The 21,521-nt window shown below is 43.8% G+C and overlaps 1 protein-coding gene across 1 annotated transcript in view; it reads left to right on the plus strand.

Annotated features, from left to right (window-relative positions):
* Positions 1-21,521, plus strand: part of LOC126198978 (ras association domain-containing protein 10-like) — a 1,181,222-nt gene that overhangs the window by 400,933 nt on the left and 758,768 nt on the right. Inside the window, exon 2 of the mRNA XM_049935642.1 lies at positions 12,852-12,932. The gene's annotated coding sequence lies outside the window, so the exon portion shown is untranslated. The remainder of the gene's footprint in view (positions 1-12,851; positions 12,933-21,521) is intronic.

The raw sequence follows: 21,521 nt of genomic DNA on the forward strand, positions 1-21,521 counted from the left end.
GTCTGTCAGTTCGCTTAGTCACTACTAAATGGCGAAACTGAGGTTATGAGTCACCAACCGTAATACAAAAAGTCGCAGTATAGTATCTGAACTGAGGAACTAACGACGACATAGTTTATTAATGGCCGAAGCAAAGGTCATAACCCACGTTCTTGATCAAACTTGTTTGGCAAAGTCCTGAAAGCCGGCCGAAGTGGCCGTGCGGTTAAAGGCGCTGCAGTCTGGAACCGCAAGACCGCTACGGTCGCAGGTTCGAATCCTGCCTCGGGCATGGATGTTTGTGATGTCCTTAGGTTAGTTAGGTTTAACTAGTTCTAAGTTCTTGGGGACTAATGACCTCAGCAGTTGAGTCCCATAGTGCTCAGAACCATTTGAACCAAAGTCCTGAAAAGTGAAATAACATTCCAAGACTTCGACATTTATTTGCTATATTTGCTAGGGAAAATGCATATATACAAAAACATCAAACAATAGGTATAAAGAAATAATGAAGTCTGGTTAACCCTATTAATGTAATTTGCTTCATCAACTAATCTTCTTATTTATATACATTGTGGGTGCCTGCCCTGTTGCGTTATTTTAAAACATAATGAGTTTTCGCTTTCAGGCGTCTGACCCCGCTTGTGTAAGAAAATACAACAAAAATATCCAAGTTTTCATGGATTTGCAACGAAAACAAAGCACGATAATGAAACAAAGATTCTGAAGATACAAAAGTACGAAATCCGCTATTATGAGACGAGTAAGCGCGGCGAAAATACGCCAACTTACGATGTTATCAGACGACAGCACCGCCAGAACTTTCTTCCCGAGAAACCTTGACGTGCCATGACGTCACGTGATGGTCCGTTGACGACCTGTGTGAATGTGGTCATTTCAAATGTATAGTGGAATGTTTTGACGTGACGTGATGGTGAATGCGAATTGGCTTTAAACATTTAGCGTCGCCCCGAGATCAAGTGACAATTCCAGTTTAATGTTGTTGCAATACTCACTCCACAGATTTTTCTATTCTGTCCCACACGATGGATTTTTGCTCTCCAGCTTTACACATGCGCTAGGGCTGTGTTTGAACACAACTCGAACTGTTCGAACGATTTATGTCACAGTTCGGGAAAGCTCAGGTTCTGTTCGATCTTTAGATTATACCGCGACCTAGTGACTGTTGTTGTTACTTTGTCCAAGACCGGTCTTAGCGCTTTTAATGCACCATGGATTTTAATAGTAAAAATAACTGTGACACACGGCTTAAAATAGCTTCTAGGTTGCAAGCCATGAGTAACAATGAATGCTAATAAACTTATAACAGATTTTAATCACGATTCTGTCCAATTCTCGAGCTTTCGCTCGTTCCGCAATCTAGCGAAGTCTGATGGTACTATAGCCAAGACTGGTCTTGTCGTTGTGATCTATTCTCGCGATAGCAGTTACATTCAGTTTAAAAAGATATGTTTCTTCTGTTAGGCATTTAAGTATTGATTAATTTTCTTCGTTATTTAGTCTTCATGTTGTTGTCTTGTTTACAAAACTGGTTTATAACGTTGTTACCTTCATTATCATGGTATTTATACAGCGCTTGAAACGCTTTTTTGTAACTCACTTAGTAAATCATTACTCTCTCATAAACAAATAAAATATTGCACTAGGTTCATCCAAGTAATTTTTTCGGAGGACCACATTTTTGCATTTGTCTGTTACTTTTACTTAACAAACAACATAAATGTTTATAAATACATCTCGTTCATACCCTACCGCAAATTTATTCAAACACAACTGGTGTTTTGTAGCGGTAAGCTAAAATGTTATTTTCTTCCGAGTTTAACGAAATCGTAAAATTTTAACCAGAGCCATAGCTTGTTGCTGTGGGTAGTTCGTAGTTTCTCCTGTATCTCTTACACTGGCGGTGCGCGAGTCAAATGCCACGTGATCGTCCCAACAGGCTGGATACTATATCGAACACTGCGAGGTTTCGGAAAATCTCGAAACCGTTCGAACACGAGTATCGTCTTCCTAGCCCTAGCGTTTCCAACAGCGCAAATGCGCATGCGAGTCTGTAGATACGTAATTTCCTGGAAACGGAGGCTGTGTCTTAAGCACATTTCTTCCCGCCTTCGGAGGGAATCTCTGCGGTTTTTAGCAGACGAGTGGCAGCTGGTGCCCGTGTATGTTTCGTTGTGTATTGTGTTGAGGTTATGCTGTCAAGCGATTTATGTGCAATAATGTATGTTGTCTCCAAGGAAGCACGATTAAATTTATAGACGATTACAGACAAGACCTGAGTGTCAAGTATTATATAAGAAGTTTCCGATCATATTACTGTAAAGAATAAGATACCGGTAGTTTCGAAGCAGGAAAATAGAGAAAAATAAGCCAGAAATTTGTGAAAAGTGTTTGTGAAAATTGTGGACGAATATTCGTACTATGACGACTTAATAGCACAACTTCGGAGCCTGACATCTGAAGAAAAGAAATGATGGGGTGTGTATAGCTCCTCAACAAACTACAATAACTAGAAATGAAGGACATCGATGATGTAAAAAATAAAAATTCGGAAAATATAACCTCCATTGTAGTGGATATTGGCGTCTATGAAATTGCCAAACTTTCGCGTCCGACGATGTTAACCTACATATATTTTTGCATGATGAAAGTTGTGTAAATAATTTTATAAAAATAAAATGCACATGACGCATCGAAAGTTAATTAACCTTCAGATGACGACTAAGAAACTCCCTCAAGCATAAGCGTCCGCAAATGCGGACAATATTCTGAAACCGATATCAATATGTAACACTCAGCCGTTTGAGATGCAATAAGCTTCGTATACTTCTGGTCATATTTAGTTCTTGGGGTAGGATACGTTTCCAACCCCCCTCGAATCAATTACATCTAAACTGGCAAGTTATGGTTCTTGCCCCTTCTTGAAAAAATTTCTGCGGAAACGCATGCCCCCAAGTATTTCTCAGTTTCAAGAATTATCACGGAAACGTTTTTTATTTTATTTTATTTTATTTTTTTTGTTTTGTAGTTCAACCTGGCTTATAAGTCGTCGGCTGCTAGCTAACTAAGTGTTATAGACAGCCTTATCGCTGCAGTTTCCCAAGCCGGAAGTCCGAAACCTCGGTGTGATTTCCTCCTCGGACTTCAAGACAAAACGTCGTCAGTTGCTATTTCTTGTACTTCTCTTATTTAGATTCTTCTTTAGCTACAGTCGCTTTTGCTTTTTCTTTTACTGTCGCCTTTTCATCACAATAAACGCTGCACGAGCCCTGAAGCAAGGAAGGGAACCCATACCGGACAGCTTGCGCAATGACTAACGTGCGGGCACGAGAAAGCCCATGCGTACGTGAGTGCTTTCCACAAATGTAAGTGCGTGCCCTTCATTCCCGTGCGTCTGCGATTACGCACAAGGAAATCGGTATCATGTGGATACACATCTCGCATCGCAACTTACAGCATCGTGCCGCTTCTCGCAATTACAGCCATTGTAAGTGCTCAAGAGGCAAAATTTAGTCTCAAATTTATTACAACTGATAATAACCCTATTTAACGTGGACGTCTTAAAAAAATCATGGCTCTAAGTGAGGGTTTGGACTTCCCCCTCCCATACATATCTACGTCCCTGGCCAACGCGTACGAGAGATCGACGGTTGTGTCGGTAGCTCTTAACAAAGAACACTAATAAAACTAAGACAGCGCCATCGGACGCCCAGAAAAACCATAAATACAGCCCTTCTACGATACATAAATCTACATAGATCCACTAGACGGAAGTTTCAGCCTCCGAATCACGAAGTGGAATTATAGAAAAAGTGGACAGTTACAGTTAGCTGTGTTTCCAGAATGAGATTTTCACTCTGCAGCGGAGTGTGCGCTGATATGAAACTTCCTGGCAGATTAAAACTGTGTGCCCGACCGAGACTCGAACTCGGGACCTTTGCCTTTCGCGGGCAAGTGCTCTACCATCTGAGCTACCGAAGCACGACTCACGCCCGGTCCTCACAGCTTCACTTCTGGCAGTATCTCGTCTCCTACCTTCCAAACTTTCAGAAGCTCTCCTGCGGACCTTGCAGAACTAGCACTCTTGAAAGAAAGGATATTGCGGAGACATGGCTTAGCCACAGCCTGGGGGATGTTTCCAGAATGAGATTTTCACTCTGCAGGAGAGCTTCTGTAAAGTTTGGAAGGTAGGAGACGAGATACTGGCAGAAGTAAAGCTGTGAGGACCGGGCGTGAGTCGTGCTTCGGTAGCTCAGATGGTAGAGCACTTGCCCGCGAAAGGCAAAGGTCCCGAGTTCGAGTCTTGGTCGGGCACACAGTTTTAATCTGCCAGGAAGTTTCATATCAGCGCACACTCCGCTGCAGAGTGAAAATCTCATTCTGGAAACATCCCCCAGGCTGTGGCTAAACCATGTCTCCGCATTATCCTTTCTTTCAGGAGTGCTAGTTCTGCAAGGTTCGCAGGAGAGCTTCTGTAAAGTTTGGAAGGTAGGAGACGAGATACTGGCAGAAGCAAAGCTGTGAGGACCGGGCGTGAGTCGTGCTTCGGTAGCTCAGATGGTAGAGCACTTGCCCGCGAAAGGCAAAGGTCCCGAGTTCGAGTCTCGGTCGGGCACACAGTTTTAATCTGCCAGACAGTTTCAGTTAGCTGTGTATTTCAATAACCATTCATAACAGACAGGTTAAGGTCTAATCTAAAATGTTCTCTTTCAAGGAATCTAGGAAAGTACATAATATTTCTAGGTTGTAATTTGTTTTCGCCTTTGCAGAGAAAGGCAGTGAAACAACAAGTCTATGAATCACGTGGATAGCAGAACAGTTATGTCGTATCCAGTTGTATCACTTTGTTTCTCGATGGACATTACAGGCTGCCACCGCTAATTACAGAAATCTGAGCATAATTTCATTCATGCCGAAACCATACGGGAGACATCCGAGTAGCTTTTAAACCTCTCTAATCTCGAGTGTCTTATGTTGTGAAGACAGGTTTCCCTTCCCAGCGGTACGAGAAACAGCATCGAACTGAGCATACGATGGCGCATTAATATTCAGCGGTTGTGTGACCGGTGTCGTAGAGCCTGTGAGATTTTTGAAGATGTCGTGATGGAATCGTAACGGTTCCCTGTGCAAGCTCTAGAGCGATTTGAACCGAGTACACTGGCAGCCGGAGCTGCCAGATGTGACGTTGATTCCGTGTACAAGTTCTCAGTGCAAAGCCTCTACATCTTTCCGAAATACAGTCGCAGTCCGTTAAACAGTCCACATGGACGATTAATACACCGGGAACATGAAAAAATAAAAGTGGAAAGCTATTAAAGAGATGAAAGATGAGTCCACTTTAAAAAGTTGACAATTTATAAGAACAAAACATCAGAAAGTCGAAAGTTGTGGACTGTAGAATCTCTTATCCCCTGTGGACGACAAGGAAACTCCATATGTGTATATAAATTGAAACATTGTAGCTTCAAACTGTTCCTGATTGTCGGCTTTGCATAATTATCCCTGCTAAAGTGCGGATTCTTGTACCTATTAAATGTATTAGCGTTTCAGCCATTCGAAAGAAAAAGGTGGAAAAAATAATGTATCGACGCCTCGAATTTATGCACGATTACTGACATGTAGTCATGGTAATCTTTTTGTCAGAGAGCGTCTTCCAGGTCACGTAGTTCGAATGAGCGTTGTAAAATACCTTATCAACTGGACGTCTTTGTGGTCATCGACTGACATCAGAATACTGTGCAGAACATATATGAAATAATGCACAGGATTATTTAGGATTATCATGAAAACCAAAGGCTAAATAACTGCAAGATCGTGATTTGGTGCCCTGGTAGTGAGTCCGAACTACGCCTTCGACTTTCATCCTGAAGTTGGTCCTGTGACTTTTTTCTCGCGGATCAAGTGAATTACATCTTAAGCACTGATTTGTATACGTAAAGAAAGACGTTGGGGTTCACTAAATACTATAAGCCCGCGCCACTTCTAAGCTGGAATGCAGAAAAAGACATACCGCTTCCAATCCAATCATGAGTAGAAAAGCAGCTTTTTACTGATGGCTGCTTTACATTTTACGGCTGTATCACATTTAGTCACCTTGGTTGTATCTTATAACGAAGTAGCTTCGAAGTGAAGGCAAAGTTCACATCAGTAATGAAGGCACAAGAGGTTCAGACCAATGGTTCCGCAGATCATAGAAAGTGTCGAAAGTGTAGATTCCTCATTTCAGAATTCCAGTTGACAAAGAACGTAGACAAAAGAACATTATTTTAACAAGGTATCGTTTCATCACGCTGGTTAATATACGCTCTTCCAATTTCGGATGTTACCAGAGACGAAAAGCTTCGTGCAACCAATGCACAAAAATCTGCTATTACAATAATAGCCGAAGGACGTGAAAGTAAGTCAGTAACTGAGTTTGGAGTGAGACAGGATTTGTAGCCTGCAACTGATAGTCAGACAGTACCTAGAGCAAAGAGTAAAGATACTTAGGAGATATTCGGAGGAAATGTAAGTTCACGGAGACGAAATCTAAATTTTAAGGTTTGTTTATGACACACTAATTCTGACAGAGACGACGAATAACTTGGAATAGTAGAACGGAATGGGTAGTACAATGAAACCATTATAAAATAAATTTCAACAAAAGTAATTCAGGGGTAACTTACTGTTGTCGAATTAAATCACATTTACTACGTTTATTAGCTTGGGAATCGAGACACAAAATAGTACTTGAGTTTTGCTATTTGTGTAGAAAAATAACTGACGACGGCAGAAATAAATGTAAAGGGCAGACTGGCAATAACAAGAAAAATTTTACTGAAAAAGATTAATATGTTTAGGTATAATGTAAAATTAAATTTTAGAAAATACTGAAACTTCCTGCCAGATTAAAATTGTATGCCAGACCAGACCGAGACTCGAACTGGGGACCTTTGCCTTTCGCGAGCAATAGCTCACCAACTGAGCTACCCAAGAACAAGCCACGACCAGCCCTCACAGCTTAACTTCCACCAATGCCTCGTCTCCTACCTTCCTAACTTCACAGAAGTTCACCTGCGAAACTTGCAGGACTAGCACTCCTGGAAGAAAGGATATTGCGGAGACATGGGTGAGCCATAGCCTGGGGCCAAGTACGGGTCGCGAGTCGCGCTTAATGAATGCTTACACGGGGAAGGTAAAGGTCCCGAGTTAGACTCTCGGTCCGGCATATACTTTCAGTTGCCAGAAAGTCTAATATCAGCGCATACTCCGCTGAAGAGTGAAAAATTCAACATCCCACAGACTGTGGCTAGGTCATGTCTCCGCAATATCCTTTCTTCCAGGAGTGCTAATCCCGCAAGTCCTGTAAAGTCTGGAAGCTAGGAGACGATGTACTGGTGGAAGTAAAGCTGTGAGGCCTGGTCGTGAGTCATGCTTGGGTAGCTCAGTTGCTGAGCACTTGCCCGTGAAAGGCAAACCTCTCATTTTCGAGTCTCGGTCCGGCACGGAATGTTTCATATCCGCGCACACTTCACTGCACAGTGACAAATTCATTCTGTTAGGAAATATTTCCTGAACTTTTTTCATTCTGGAGTGTAGCAGTACAAAAAGGAAGAGAACAGGTGTTTCTGAAATGCTGGGCCACAGAACAGTGTTGAAGCTTAGGTGACTACAATGCTGGAGAAGAGAAATTTATGTACAAGTTGACTAAAGGAAGTAAGAGAAAGATATGACATATCCAGAGGTATAAAGATATAATTAATTTGGTAATGGAGGGTAACGAGCGGAGTGGAAGTTATATAGGGAGCCGAGAGTTGTGGTACAGTAAACCTCAGTTGTATGTAAGGTGGAGTAGTTATGCAGCTATTTGATGTGACAAAGGTAAACTAGCGTGGCAGTTATCAAACCACCACTAACAGCAACAACAGCAACAGCAACAAAATTTCAGAGTTGTTGTGCATATTATTTTAATGTAATCTTTGTAAGTCGTATTAGAAAATTACTTGTATTTATTTCTAAGGCAACACACTATCATATACAAGTTTGCTGACTATGCAGTCTTCTTGTCAAAGTAATAATATATTGAAAGGACTTACAGACTGTTTTCCAAAATAAGACAGAAAAACATATTATGTAAAGGCAACCGTAAGTTGCAATGAAGGAAACTGATACAGTGAATTCGCTCGAGCGAAGTAGAATAAATCCATTTGCGGTTTGTGGATTTACGGTGTAGCTGTGCATCACCGCTTTCTCTAATTTCAAGCTGCGTAATGTGGCATAACATTTTTAATGCTCGAAAGAGTTTTCCCGTTTCTGTATTCAGGCGAATCGTTATCCAAGTGAGGTTTATCTTCTTTCGCAACGAATTTACCTGTCTCTCTCAGAGGTACCGATCCACTGCACAGTCTTTCCGTGTGTCTGAGTTAGTGTACTTATATTTATCTGACCCCTTGACCCGCAGACAGTTACTTCTGAGTGGTGCATTAATGTCGCGATAGCTTAGCTGCAGCATTGTTGGCTCCTGGTACAACATGGAATCCTGCCAGACATGGAATTCCGCCAGAGAAAATAACGTCTTTGCTAAACTGAAGACTGCAATGGTAAGTTGACCGCTCGCGATGTGAAGAAAATCCGTGTTCGAATCCCGGTATGGCACAAATTTTCACTGTCGTCATTACATTGTAGAGCTGATGGTTATCCATATTCGCAACTGCGAGTACATTTCATAAATTGTACATTAAGATGATCAGTTGAATGAACATTCAGATCAGCTACAAAAAGTAATTTAAAATGACCTATAAGATAAGTAATAAAAAGTAAATTAAATGAACACGAAATTTACACTAATAAAGTTGACTGGATTAAGGAACATGGGCAGCAAGCATAATCGCTATACATTAATGTCTAAACAATCTTGCCTTGAAATTGCAGCAGCTTTCACTTCGTGCCAATCCGTTTTTGGTTCTGGGTACGCCCTGACGTTGCAGCCATTCATAGTACAGTCAACTGTCTGACGCAGAGCACCACAGCCACACTGAGAGGTTGAGGAATTGCCACATTTGTACAGAACGTCCTGCAAGTCTCCATGTAACATTTGAACCCTGGTAAGAGCTTTCCAACATCGGTGGGAACGTTCCAACCCAGTCGGTGTTTGTGTGGAGACGGAAGTGGGCAAGTGGATCGTCACGCTGTCGGCGCTGCAGTCTGTCCACCACTGTGGAATGATATTCAAGTGTGTGTCTAGTTGTTGATCCGCTAAGACTAATAGGGGTTCCTGGCCTCAATCTTCTCAGTGATATACACTATGTGATCAAAGGTATCCGGACAACTGGCTGAAAATGACGTACAAGTTCGTGGCGTCCTCCATCGGTAATGCTGGAATTCAATATAATGTTGGTCCACCCTCAGCCTTGATGACAGCTTCCACTCTCGCAGCCACACGTTCAATCAGGTGCTGGAAGGTTTCTTGGGGACTGGCAGCCCATTCTTCACGGAGTGCTGCGCTAGTAAAGGTATCGATGTCGGTCGGTGAGGCCTGGCACGAAGTCGGCATTCCAAAACATCCCAAAGTAGTGCTAAAGGATTCAGGTCAGGACTCTGCGCAGGTCAGTCCATTGCAGGGATGTTCTTGTCGTGTAACCACTCCGTCACAGGCCGTGCTTTATGAACAGGAGCTCGAACGTCTTGAAAGGTGCAATCGCCATCCCCGAATTGCTCTTCAACAGTGGGAAGCAAGAAGGTGCTTTAAACATCAGTGGAGGCCTGTGCTGTGATAGTACCACGCTAAACAACTAGGGGTGCAAGCCCCCTCCAAGAAAAACACGACCACACCGTAACATTACCGCCTCCGAATTTCACTGTTGGCACTACACACGCTGGCAAATGACGTGCACCGGGCATTCGCCATACCCACACCCTGCCATCTGATCACCACATTGTGTACCGTGATTCGTCACTCCATACAACGTTTTTTCACTGTTCAGTCGTCCAATTTTTACGCTCCCTACACCAAGTGAGACGTCGTTTGGCAATTACCGGCGTGATGTGTGGTGTATTAGCAGCCGCTCGACCATGAAATCCAAGTTTTCTCACCTCCCACGTAACTGTCAAAGTGCTTGCAGTGAATCCTGATGCAGTTTGGAATTCCTGTGTGATGGTCTGGATTGATGTCTGCGTGTTACACATTATGGCCCTCTTCAACTGCTGGCGGTCTTTGTCAGTCAACAGACGAGGCTGGCCTGTGCGCTTTTGTGCTGTACGTATCCCTTTACGTTTCCACTTCACTATCACATCGGAAACAGTGGACCTAGGGACGTTTAGGATTGTGGAAATCTCGCGTACCGCTACGGTCGCAGGTTCGAATCCTGCCTCGAACATGGATGTGTGTGATGTTCTTAGGTTAGTTAGGTTTAAGTAGTTCTAGGGGACTGATGACCTTAGAAGTTAAGTCCCATAGTGCTCAGAGCCATTTGAACCAAATCTCGCGTACAGGCGTATGACACAAGTGACAGGCGATCACCTGACTACGTTCGAAGTGTGTGAGTTCCGCATGTGCTCTCTCACGATGTCTAATGACTAGTGAGGTGGCTGATATGGAGTATCTGGCAGTAGGTGGCAGCACAATGCATCTAATATGAAAAACGTATGTTTTGGGGGTGTCCGGATACTTTTGATCCCGTAGTGTATGAGGAATGTCGTTATGCTCTGATAGTTTTGGATCAATTTGAATCCTCTTCATTTGACGGACCAAGAAGCCCTTTCTGCGTAGCGTAGTTGGGGAAATGTGGCACAGCACTGGTAACCATTGCAGGGGTGAACTTTCAATGCATCCACTGATAATATGCATCGTGTTGCGTAGTTTGACAGCTAGTTTCCACACACATCTTCTATTCAACCACACAGAGGAACTGTATTCCTTGACAGAGTATGCAAGTCCTAGGGCTGAATCTCTCAGTGTGGAAGCATATGCTTCTCACCTACTGCCACACAGTTTATGCAAGATAATGTCGCGTGTGCGATATTTAGAGCATATCATCGGAAAGATCGCGAAAGAATTGATTTTTTTTTCACCGTGTTAATGGCGATTCTTTCCTCTTCTAGTAGACGTGGACGACACGTTGTACTTGAATACTAGGATTCACTGGGATATGCTGTAACCGTAGCAGTATCTTCCGTGACTGATCGAAAGGGTATATAATGGAAATGCTGTGTGACTAGGGCCTCCCGTCGGGTAGACCGTTTGCCGGGTACAAATCTTTCGATTTGACGCCACTTCTGCGACTTGCGCGTTGATGGATAGGACAACGCAACACCCAGTCCCTGAGTGGAGAAAATCTCCGACCCAGCCAGGAATCGAACCCGGGCCTTAGGATTCACATTCTTTCGCGCTGACCACTCAGCTACCGGGGGCGGACATTGAAAGGGTGGAAGGCGATTTTCGTTAGGAATAGCGAAACTATACCCAGGAATTCCTCAATAATAGTGGAATATTAGAGCATAGTGGTAGTTAGCCGTGATGACACACCATGTTTATCATCACCAATATGATCAACACGGTTTTAGTACGCGTCGCTCCTACGAAACTCAGCTTGCCCTTTTCTCACATGATATCGTGCGAACTATGGCTGAACGGCAAGGGTGAGTTTCAATATTCTCAGATTTCCGAAAATCGTTTGACACGGTACTCCACTGCAGACTGTTAACGAAGGTACGACCATACGGAATAGGGTGGCTGTAAGACTTCCTAAGTATCAGAACTCTGAACGTTGTGCTTGATGGCGAGTGTTCATCAGATACAAGGGTATCGTCAGGAGTGTTCTTGGGGAGTGTATTATTTTCTGTATTTATAAATGATCTGGTGGACAGCGTTTGGTGATAAAGCTGTGGTGTTTGGGAAGGTGTCGTCATTGAATGAGTCTAGGAAGATACAAGATGACTTAGACACTATTTCTAGCTGGTATTATGAATGGAAGCTAGATATAAAAGTAGAAAAACGTAAGTTAATGCAGATGAGTAGAAAACCAATTCCATAATGTTCGAACACAACATTAGTAGCGTGCATATACGACACTAGTGCGACCCTTTCTTGAGTGCTGCTTAAGTGTTCGGGATTCGTTCAAGATAAGGTTAAATGAAGGCATGGAAGCAATTCAGAGGCGGGATACTAGATTTTTACGAAGAATGCACAGGTATGAAGAACATGCTTCGGGAACTCAGTGGGGAATCCCTGGAGTGAAGACGATCTTTTCGAAGAACACTAATGAGATTTACACAACCGGCGTTTCAAACTGACTGCAGAATGGTTCTACTGCCGTCAACGTCCATTTCACGTAAGGATGCTGAAGATAAAATAAATTAGAGCTCATACGGAGGCACATACACAGTTGTTTTTTCCTCGCTGTATTTGCGAGTGGAACAACTAAGGAAATGGTTAGTGGTGGTACGGGGTACCCTTCGCCACGCACCGCACGGTACTTGCGGAATATGTATGTAGATGGAGAAGATTATCAACATCAGATAGTCAATATCCTCTCCTGGTTAAGAGCTCTCAACATCCACTCCTGGTTAAGACCTCCTTATAGCTTACTACCTACCCCAGTAATCTTAGCGGGGAATCTGAACTGACAGCCGTTCCTGACCAATCCTCACATCAAGGAGAGGTGAAGGCTATGTTTAAGGCAGACTGAAATACTCTTTAGTCTGGCCGGGATTTTCGATCTCGCTATCGTCTTGTTTCCAGACACGCTTTTTACCACTATACTAGCAGGCCTGACTAATATTAGTACTTACTTACATTATTTATGATTTTATAGCCGCGTCTAGATTGCTGGTGGCATTCTCTATCCTATAGTTACGGTGTCATCTGTCAACAGGTGATGCTGTGTGCGTTGTGGTGGGATCGTCGCGAGGAGACTTACAACACGTCCTGCTAGAGGCCGCACAGTTAGCCGGAGGTACGTACAAGCAACCCGCAGCTTTTATCATAAATGTTTATTCAGCAGAGCGGAATCGGCGAGCTGCGAGGAAACCAGAACAACTAGGACTGCCGTCAGCGCGTAGGAGACCGCAGCAGCAGGCTGCGAGCTGAGCTGGCCGTCTCTTAAAATACGTCCTCCACTCGGAGCGCTCGAGTCCTGGGAAAACAGCTTGTGCGATCCGCACCCGGCGTTTGGTTCAACACCGTACACCGGTATTAGCACGACGCTGTCATTAGGTTTCAGCACGTCAACCCTACAGTGGCACACAGGAAAACATATGATGAACTTATAACAATGGTTTACAGCTGCAAGTCGCCCGCTCTGTAAACTGAGCACAGCATTCTGGAACCCATTTTTTGATAGATTAATAACACGCGAAGTGGACAGTTCTGAAGCTACCGCTACGATGCTGCAATCAATCCTAAAGACTTCGTCGCACGATCCATGGAATTCAACGTGGAATGCATACGATACGTGTCCCTCAAGGTGGGATACATGACCGTAGCGCGCTCCATCGTCAATTGATGGCTGTATCTGGCTCGAAAATCACACAGGTTGTTTACGAAAATGTACGGGTGTAAAATTCCTACGTTAACTCTATTAAAGCGGACATTTCCTTCCTTGTCTATATGCTAGTCACATTGTTTATTCTGTACTACACTCAATAAGAACTTCAATACCCATGAGCATGTTATAGGAAAAAAAGGAGAAATTCATGAGAAGTCAGTAAGGACATCAGAAGAGGACGGACAAGCGTAGTGGAAGCAGCCTCTTTAGTAGACCTGCTGCATTTTCTAAGTGTTCTGCCAATAAATTGGAGTCTTTGATTTGCTTTTCACAGAACATAATCTATGTGATCGTTCTAATTTCAGTGTATCGTAATTGTAATCCATAAGTATTTAGTTGAGTTAACAGCCTTTAGATTTGTGTGATTCATCGTGTTCAAATGTTCAAATCTGTGTGAAATCATATGGGACTTAAGTGCTAAGGTCATCAGTCCCTAAGCTTACACACTACTTAACCTAAATTATCCTAAGGACAAACACACACACCCATGCCCGAGGGAGGACTCGAACCTCCGCCGGGATCGATTCATCGTGTAACTGAAATTTAGTGGACTGCTTTTAGTGCTCATGTGGTTGACTTCACATATTTTACGATTTAGAGTCAACTGCTACTTTTGCACCATACAAATATCTTGTCTAAATCATTTTGCAATTCGTTTTGATGATCTGATGACTTAACAAGACGGTAAACGACACCATCATCTTGAAACAACCTAAGAGGGCTGCTCATATTGTCCCCTAAATCGTTCATGTAGAGCAGGAACAACAGAGTGCCTGTAAAACTACCTTGGGGAATGCCAGATTTACTTCGGTTTTAGTCTATGACTTTTCGTCAGTCAGTAAGAACTCTGACCTTTCTGACAGGTAATCAAGAATCCAGTCACACAACTGACGCTCGCAATTTGATAAGAAGTCGGGTGTGAGGAACGGTGTCAAAAGCCTTCTGGAAATCTGAAAATGTGAAATTAGATTGACGTCCTCTATGGATAGCAGTCATTAAGAGTTAATTGTTTCAAAAGAACGATATTTTTTGAATTCGTGTTGGCTCTTTGTCAATAAATCGTTTTCTTCGAGGTAATTTATAATGTTCGAGCACAATATATGTTCCTAAATTCTATTGCAAATCGGCGTTAGTGATATGGGTCTGTAATTCAGCGGATTGCCCCTATTTCTTTTTTTGGGAATTGATATGGCTTGTGCAACTTTCAAGTCTTTCGGTACGGATCTTTCTACGAGCGAGCGGTTGTATGTGATTGCTGACTTTGGAGCATTGAATCAACAAAGTCTGGAAGGAACCTGACTAGTATATTATCTGGACCGGAAGTCTTGCCTTTCTTAAGTCTTTTAAGCAGCTTCGCTACACTGAGGATATCTGCTTCTAAGTTACTCATGTTGGCAGTTGTTGTTGATGCGAGTTCTGGTATACTTAATTCGTCTTCTTTTGTGAAAGAATTTCGGAAAACCGGATTTAATAACGCCGGTTCAGTGGCATTGTGATCAATAACACGACTATTGTTATCGCGCAGTGAAGGTTTTGATTGTGCCTCGCCACTTGTCCATTTTGCATACGACCACAATCGCTTTGAGGATCCTGCCAGATTTCGAGAGACAGAGTATCATTGTGGAAACTATTAAAAGAATCTCGTATTGACTCTGCATTTCGAGCTTCTGTAAGACTCGACCCGTATTGGTGCTTTTGCTGTGCATGACCATCTTGGAATCCCTGACTCCGTTGTGGTAACTAAAAACCAAGTTTTTTGCGTTTTCTAAGGAACTGCCCGTGAAGCTCCTTAAAGCGCTATGCTGATCACATGTAATGCAAAAAGAACCAAGTGATTTGCTCCATTTGCCTAAGCTGGAGGACCTATGTAATATTCTTATTTTGACACAGTACAGTACATCGAGATGATTCTTCTGATGGGTATGCAAGTGGTCTTTAGCTCCAGGTATGAAACGTCCCCTTGGAACAATTTATACATGACTGTGCTTAAACTGACACACAATGCTTTTAGCGCAACGCAATCTGACTTTCAAAAATTCTTACAGAAGAATGGCCCTGACTAACATTAACCTATACGTTTCACAAATCACTTACCTCACAAAAATCTTGGTTACTCGAACTATTGCAATACAGCGAGCGCCACTACTGCCAGCTACATAAAAGATTCAAACTACGGAAGGCACTAACTACTGATAGGCATAGTTAGCAAATGAAAGATTTTAATAGAGAACAAACAATGTATTTACCTTAATAGTCATCAAAAGTCATAATATATATAGCAGTTCATGACATCCAGTCTTACAAATTTCAAAACTCCGCCATCTCTCTCCCCACATCCACCACTGCTGGCGGCTCACCTCCAACTGCCCAACGCTATGCGCTGTTAACATCCAGCTGCCCAACACTACAGTGGCAGACAGCAATGCAAACTAGCCACAGACTGCACACAGCACAGCCAGTGATTTTCATACAGAGCGCTACGTGGCGTTACCAATAAGAAAACCTAAACAGCCTACTTACACAGTGATATCCAAAACATGTCTATCACGAATAGAAAATGTGACACCAGCCCTGGTAAAATCCCGTTTTTGGCAGGGAATATGTGAAAACAACAACTGATAAAAAAAATAATTTCCGCTTGCAGTACCCAGTGGAAGAAGGAACCAGGACTGCAACACGCTCTTGGCGTCGCGAGACCATTACGGCGCAGTAGAAAACTGAAACGGAGCGTGGGGCGTTACTCGGCTATTGGTGACACGGCATTCGGCGACGATGCCAGTGGGGAGGGCGGAGAGCGGGGAGAAGTGCGCGGACGCTCGCGAGACGCAGTGCCCAGCGCTCAAATTACACGGCGCACATTAATACCGGCCGCCCACGCGGACCGTGTAGCCGTCACCGGCAGCCGGCATGAGGGACTGCGCGCCAGGTGTGGCGTCCGCGCAGCGTGTGCGCCTGCGTGCTGGTCTTCGTTGGTGGGAGGATATTAACAAAGGTGTCAGCCGGGGCGCAGTTTATCGCCCGGCCCCTACTGCAGAACACCCGCCTCGCTAGAAGCCAGACAACTACCACACTCTAGTGCTGTGGTATCAACGCAGAGGTTGCCACTGCGAATCTTGGTTCTGCAATTTTTTTATATTTTGCTTCTTTTTTAAAGGACATAATTTTTCTTATTTGTTGATGCAGACCGACTCGATTTCCTGTTTCTCGCTCTCAAATTCTTCACCTCAGAGCACAACTGACATCCAACGACCTCGATTATTTATTGGATATATTCGAACCTATGGCTTCCGCTGTAGTTTTTGCCCTCTACGGCTCCCTCTGGTACCGTAGAAGTTACTCCTTGATACATTCCGTCACCCTGACCACTCTTATAGACAGTATTTTTCAAATACTGCTTTCCTCGCCAGTTGTGTGGAGGATCTCTTCATGTCCTAGCTCATCAGTGCATTTAATTTTCTCTATCCTTCTGCAGAAGCGCAACTCAAACGCTTCGATCCTCTTATTTTTCCGGATTTACCACAGTCCATGATTTCCTTCCATAACATGCTGTGCACCAGACACATATTTTCAGAAATTTCTTCCTCAGAATAATACCCATGCTCGATATTATTAAACTTCTTTTACCAGTGACTGTCCACTTTCCTTGCGCTGTTCTTATTTCCTTTTTCTTCGTACACCGTGTTTTAATGTCATTTCTGCTATTCTTTAATACTTTCTTCTTTGCTCTCAATGTAAGAGGGCTATTCGGAAAGTAATGTCAGATAGGGTGCGAAATGGAAACCGCAGTGAAAGTCCAATGAAGCTTTGCACTGCTGTGTTGGGCAGTGTCTCTTCTTTTCGAGTTCTGAGCGCACAGTGAGCACATAAAAATACCTAGACAATTGACTCCACCGCACATCAAATACGACTGCCTGCCGTGAGATTTCGCCTGATTTCTTGCAGCCTGCATAACGTAACTGACATGCATTTCTTTCTTCGAGGCAATTTTCGGCAGCCAAGACGCTCCTGCAGCGTCTTTTATAGCCCACAATACAGGGCGGATATTGCTCCCCTCGAGTTTCATTGCTGCTCACATGAACCGCTGGCTATGAAGACAACACTTTGGAACAGACAAAGAGTTGCAGACCAACGCAGAGAATTGGCGGAAAGCACAGGCGGCTGCCTTCTATGATATGACGATGATGATGATGACATTGGCAATTTGGTTCGACGATACGACAAATGTCTAAGTTGTGGCAGGGACTACGTTGAGAAACAGCTGGACGGCGTAGCTAAGTGTTGGAAATAAACATTTTTGATTTTCACATTGGTTACCATTTCGAGTATCCCTTGGATTATTTTGTCCTTAGTAGACCGCTCATTCTATTCAACATATTCAGCAACGCTTCTAAATTTTCACTGACAATAGCAACGTCGTCAGCAAATAATGTCATTGATATTATTGCACGCTGAATTTTAATCCCAATCCTGTAACTTGCTTTTATTTTCGTCACTGCTTCTGCACTGTGTAGACTGGGCTGCAGGGAAAAAACAACAACCTGTCCTTATACCCGTTTTTCATCGTAACTCCATAAGGCTCGTAACTTCAGCAAACGTGCTTCACTTACAACCTGTGTACTAGGTGGCACCAAAAGAGTCGCACCAAAAGTTTACAATGTCTACCTTACGGTTTACGATGTACATTTTCAGACTTCCTCTGTTTTACTAGTTTTACTAATCGTTTACAACCAAGGACATAGATATTGCAAGTTATGCATCTCTGATGGGGTTACTATAGATTTTTCTAATTTGTCAGCACAATCACTTCACTCGTATGAAAACGAACGTCAGCTGAACAGTGCAATGGACTGTCAATTTGATCACTTAGTGACTAATGGGTGCGTGCATGACAGGTGCTCATGTTAATTTGTGGGTACCTAGAACTTGTGTACACGGTGTCCGATTGTCTGATGGTATAAATTGTCTGTAATAATGTGATTGTGAAATGCTATTGATCTGCTGTGCTTGGCCGTGAGGATTCCGTGACCTGTGGGAGCCAGTGGATCGAGATCTGTTTTACACTGCTCAAGGAGAACTGTCCCCAACCTATACTTTCACCTCTGGCGCTGTAGCACGACGGATACACCCAACACTACGCATACAAAAAGTGCACAACATCAGCAGGAATTAATAAAAACGCCATTGTCTACTTGATGTGATTACATACACTTCCCAGCGTATTAACTGGAAATATTCTTCTCGTGTCTGCTGCAGAATGCTAGAATCGTCTGAACACAATATTTCGGAGATCCAATTGGCTACCATCTTTAGGTGAGAAAGCTATATGCTAATCTCGCCAATTCCGGCGAGATTAGCAAACGTCTCTCTTACTTGAAGATGGCGGCCAGATGGACCGCCAAAATGTTACGTTCAGATGATTTCATCAGCCGGCTGCAGACATGAGAGCAGTGTCATTGGCTCCCTTATTAATTATTTGTTCCATTCCATTCCATGCCTTTACGCAAATTCTATTTTAGCTATTTCAAAATGGTTCAAATGACTCTAAGCACTATGGGATTTAACATCTGCGGTCATCAGTCCCCTAGACTTAGAACTACTGAAACCTAACTAACGTAAGGACATCACACACATCCATGCCCGAGGCAGGATTCGAACCTGTGACCGTAGCAGCAGCGCGGTTTCGGACTGAAGCGCCTAGAACCGCTCGGCCACAGCAGCCGGCTAGCTATTTCATTTAGATGCAGCAGCTAATAATAATTGTGCATTATACCCGAGGAAACTTTCTTTAACCTGATGTAATGTTAATTTGTATCTGCTGTATACAGTACTTGACTATTATTATTATGACATATTTTAAATGGTTCAAATGGCTCTGAGCACTATGGGACTTAACATCTATGGTCATCAGTCCCCTAGAACTTAGAACTACTTAAACCTAACTAACCTAAGGACATCACACAACACCCAGTCATCACGAGGCAGAGAAAATCCCTGACCCCGCCGGGAATCGAAACCTGGAACCCGGGCGTGGGAAGCGAGAACGCTACCGCACGACCACGAGCTGCGGACTTGACATATTTTAACATGCACTGTTTCTTATACGTTGTTATTAATATGTAGGTGACGTGGAGATGGTCACTTCACCGAAACTGGTTGTCCATCAACGACACAGGGCAGCAGCTTTTGGTAGTTTCATGATGAGTTCCCAAAGTAGAGGGATACTGAGCTGCACTGTTTGCAGGAAATAGTTTACCTTTCGTGTCTTCGCTCTTGAAAGAATATTAAACTAAGCTTTCTCCCAAATTTTATTGATTTCAGAGAAATTACGTAACATACTATTAGTACTGAAACACATACAAAACACTTTTTTATTTATTGCTAGTAACCGGTTACAAATTATCATCCTGAGATCTACACCGTTCATGACATGGCAGCGATGGCAATATTGACGAAAAGGGAAAACCCCGCCGTTCTGGCCATAGACGGGCCAATGGAGACCAACCGACCACAATGTCTTCAGCTATTGGCATCTTTTGAATACCGCATGGAGAGCTGTGACCAGCGCACCACTCTCCTGGCCTTGTAGGTTTTGCAGACAGTTGAGCTTTTACGTCTCTTTCAAGTAGTTCCTCAGCTGGCATCAAGAGCCTAAGCGGGCCCCGATGCAGTCCTCCCACCAATGAAAAATCCCTGAAGGTACGAGGAATTGACCCTGTTCTAGCACACGTCAGTCACCCACACTGATCACTCAACTTCGGAGGCAGATAACGTTGAGGAAGTACTAACTCGTATTAGGCACTACTGAACTGTGTAAAGTAAACAGCTGACTGGTGCCTGTGTAAAGTAAACAACTGGTAGCTGACTGGTGCCTAACACACGGTCCAGTCGCCTGTGGAGACATGCTGACTCCAACTGCGCTGGGTTTCTGGATTGAGGGTCCATTGAGCGAACAGACCGATTGAGGTGGTCCCACAGTTCCTCGACTCGACTGGGCTTAAACCTGAGTGAAAAATGGCTCTGAGCACTATGAGACTTAACTTCTGAGGTCATCAGTCCCCTAGAACTTAGAACTACTTAAACCTAACTAAACTAGGGACATCACACACATCCATACCCGAGGCAGGATTCGAACCTGCGACGGTAGCGGTCGCGCGGTTCCAGACTGTAACGCCTAGAACCGCTCGGCCACGACGGCCGGCAAATCTGAGTAGTTTGGTGGCCGGGGTAGTACGTAAACTCATGCTGGTGCTCTTAGAACCACGCATGTACACTTAGAGCTCTGCACACGTAGTGTTGTCCTGCTGGTAGATGCCATCCTGCCAAGGGGAAAAGAAACAGCATGTGGACAGAGTCCCCCAGGGATAGATGCATAGCCGGCCGGTGTGGCCGTGCGGTTCTAGGCGCTTCAGTCTGGAACCGCGTGACCGCTACGGTCGCAGGTTCGAATCCTGCCTCGGGCATGGATGTGTGTGATGTACTTAGGTTAGTTAGGTTTAATTAGTTCTAAGTTCTAGGCGACTGATGACCTCAGAAGTTAAGTCGCATAGTGCTCAGAGCCATTTGATAGATGCATACTTGTATTGATCTATTTTGCCTTGCAGAATCACGAGATTAAGCAGGAAACGGGCACACGTAAACATTCCCCAGACCATAACGCCACCTCGTCCGACCTGGACCCTTCCGACGATAGTTGCAGAGTGTATACCTTCGTCAGGGGTATATGAAAAGTTCACCTGTCGCCACTCAGTGTATGTCCAGTTGCGTTATTGGCGTGCAAATTCCAGCCTTTGTCGTCGATGAATAGTAGTCAGGAGCCTGTTGCGAAGGCCCACATGTAGCAACGTTCGCTGAACGGTCGTTGAAGAGACGATGTTGGTAGCTTCTTGGTTCATCTGGGCGGTCAGATGCTCAACTTCACACATCTATTCGCCTGTACATATCTCTGGAGCCGCCATTTACCCCTGTAGTCTATGGCCCGTTGTGAAACAGTTGCCTCGG

The sequence above is a fragment of the Schistocerca nitens genome, chromosome 8, assembly GCF_023898315.1.
Source record: "Schistocerca nitens isolate TAMUIC-IGC-003100 chromosome 8, iqSchNite1.1, whole genome shotgun sequence".
Taxonomy (NCBI): domain Eukaryota; kingdom Metazoa; phylum Arthropoda; class Insecta; order Orthoptera; family Acrididae; genus Schistocerca; species Schistocerca nitens.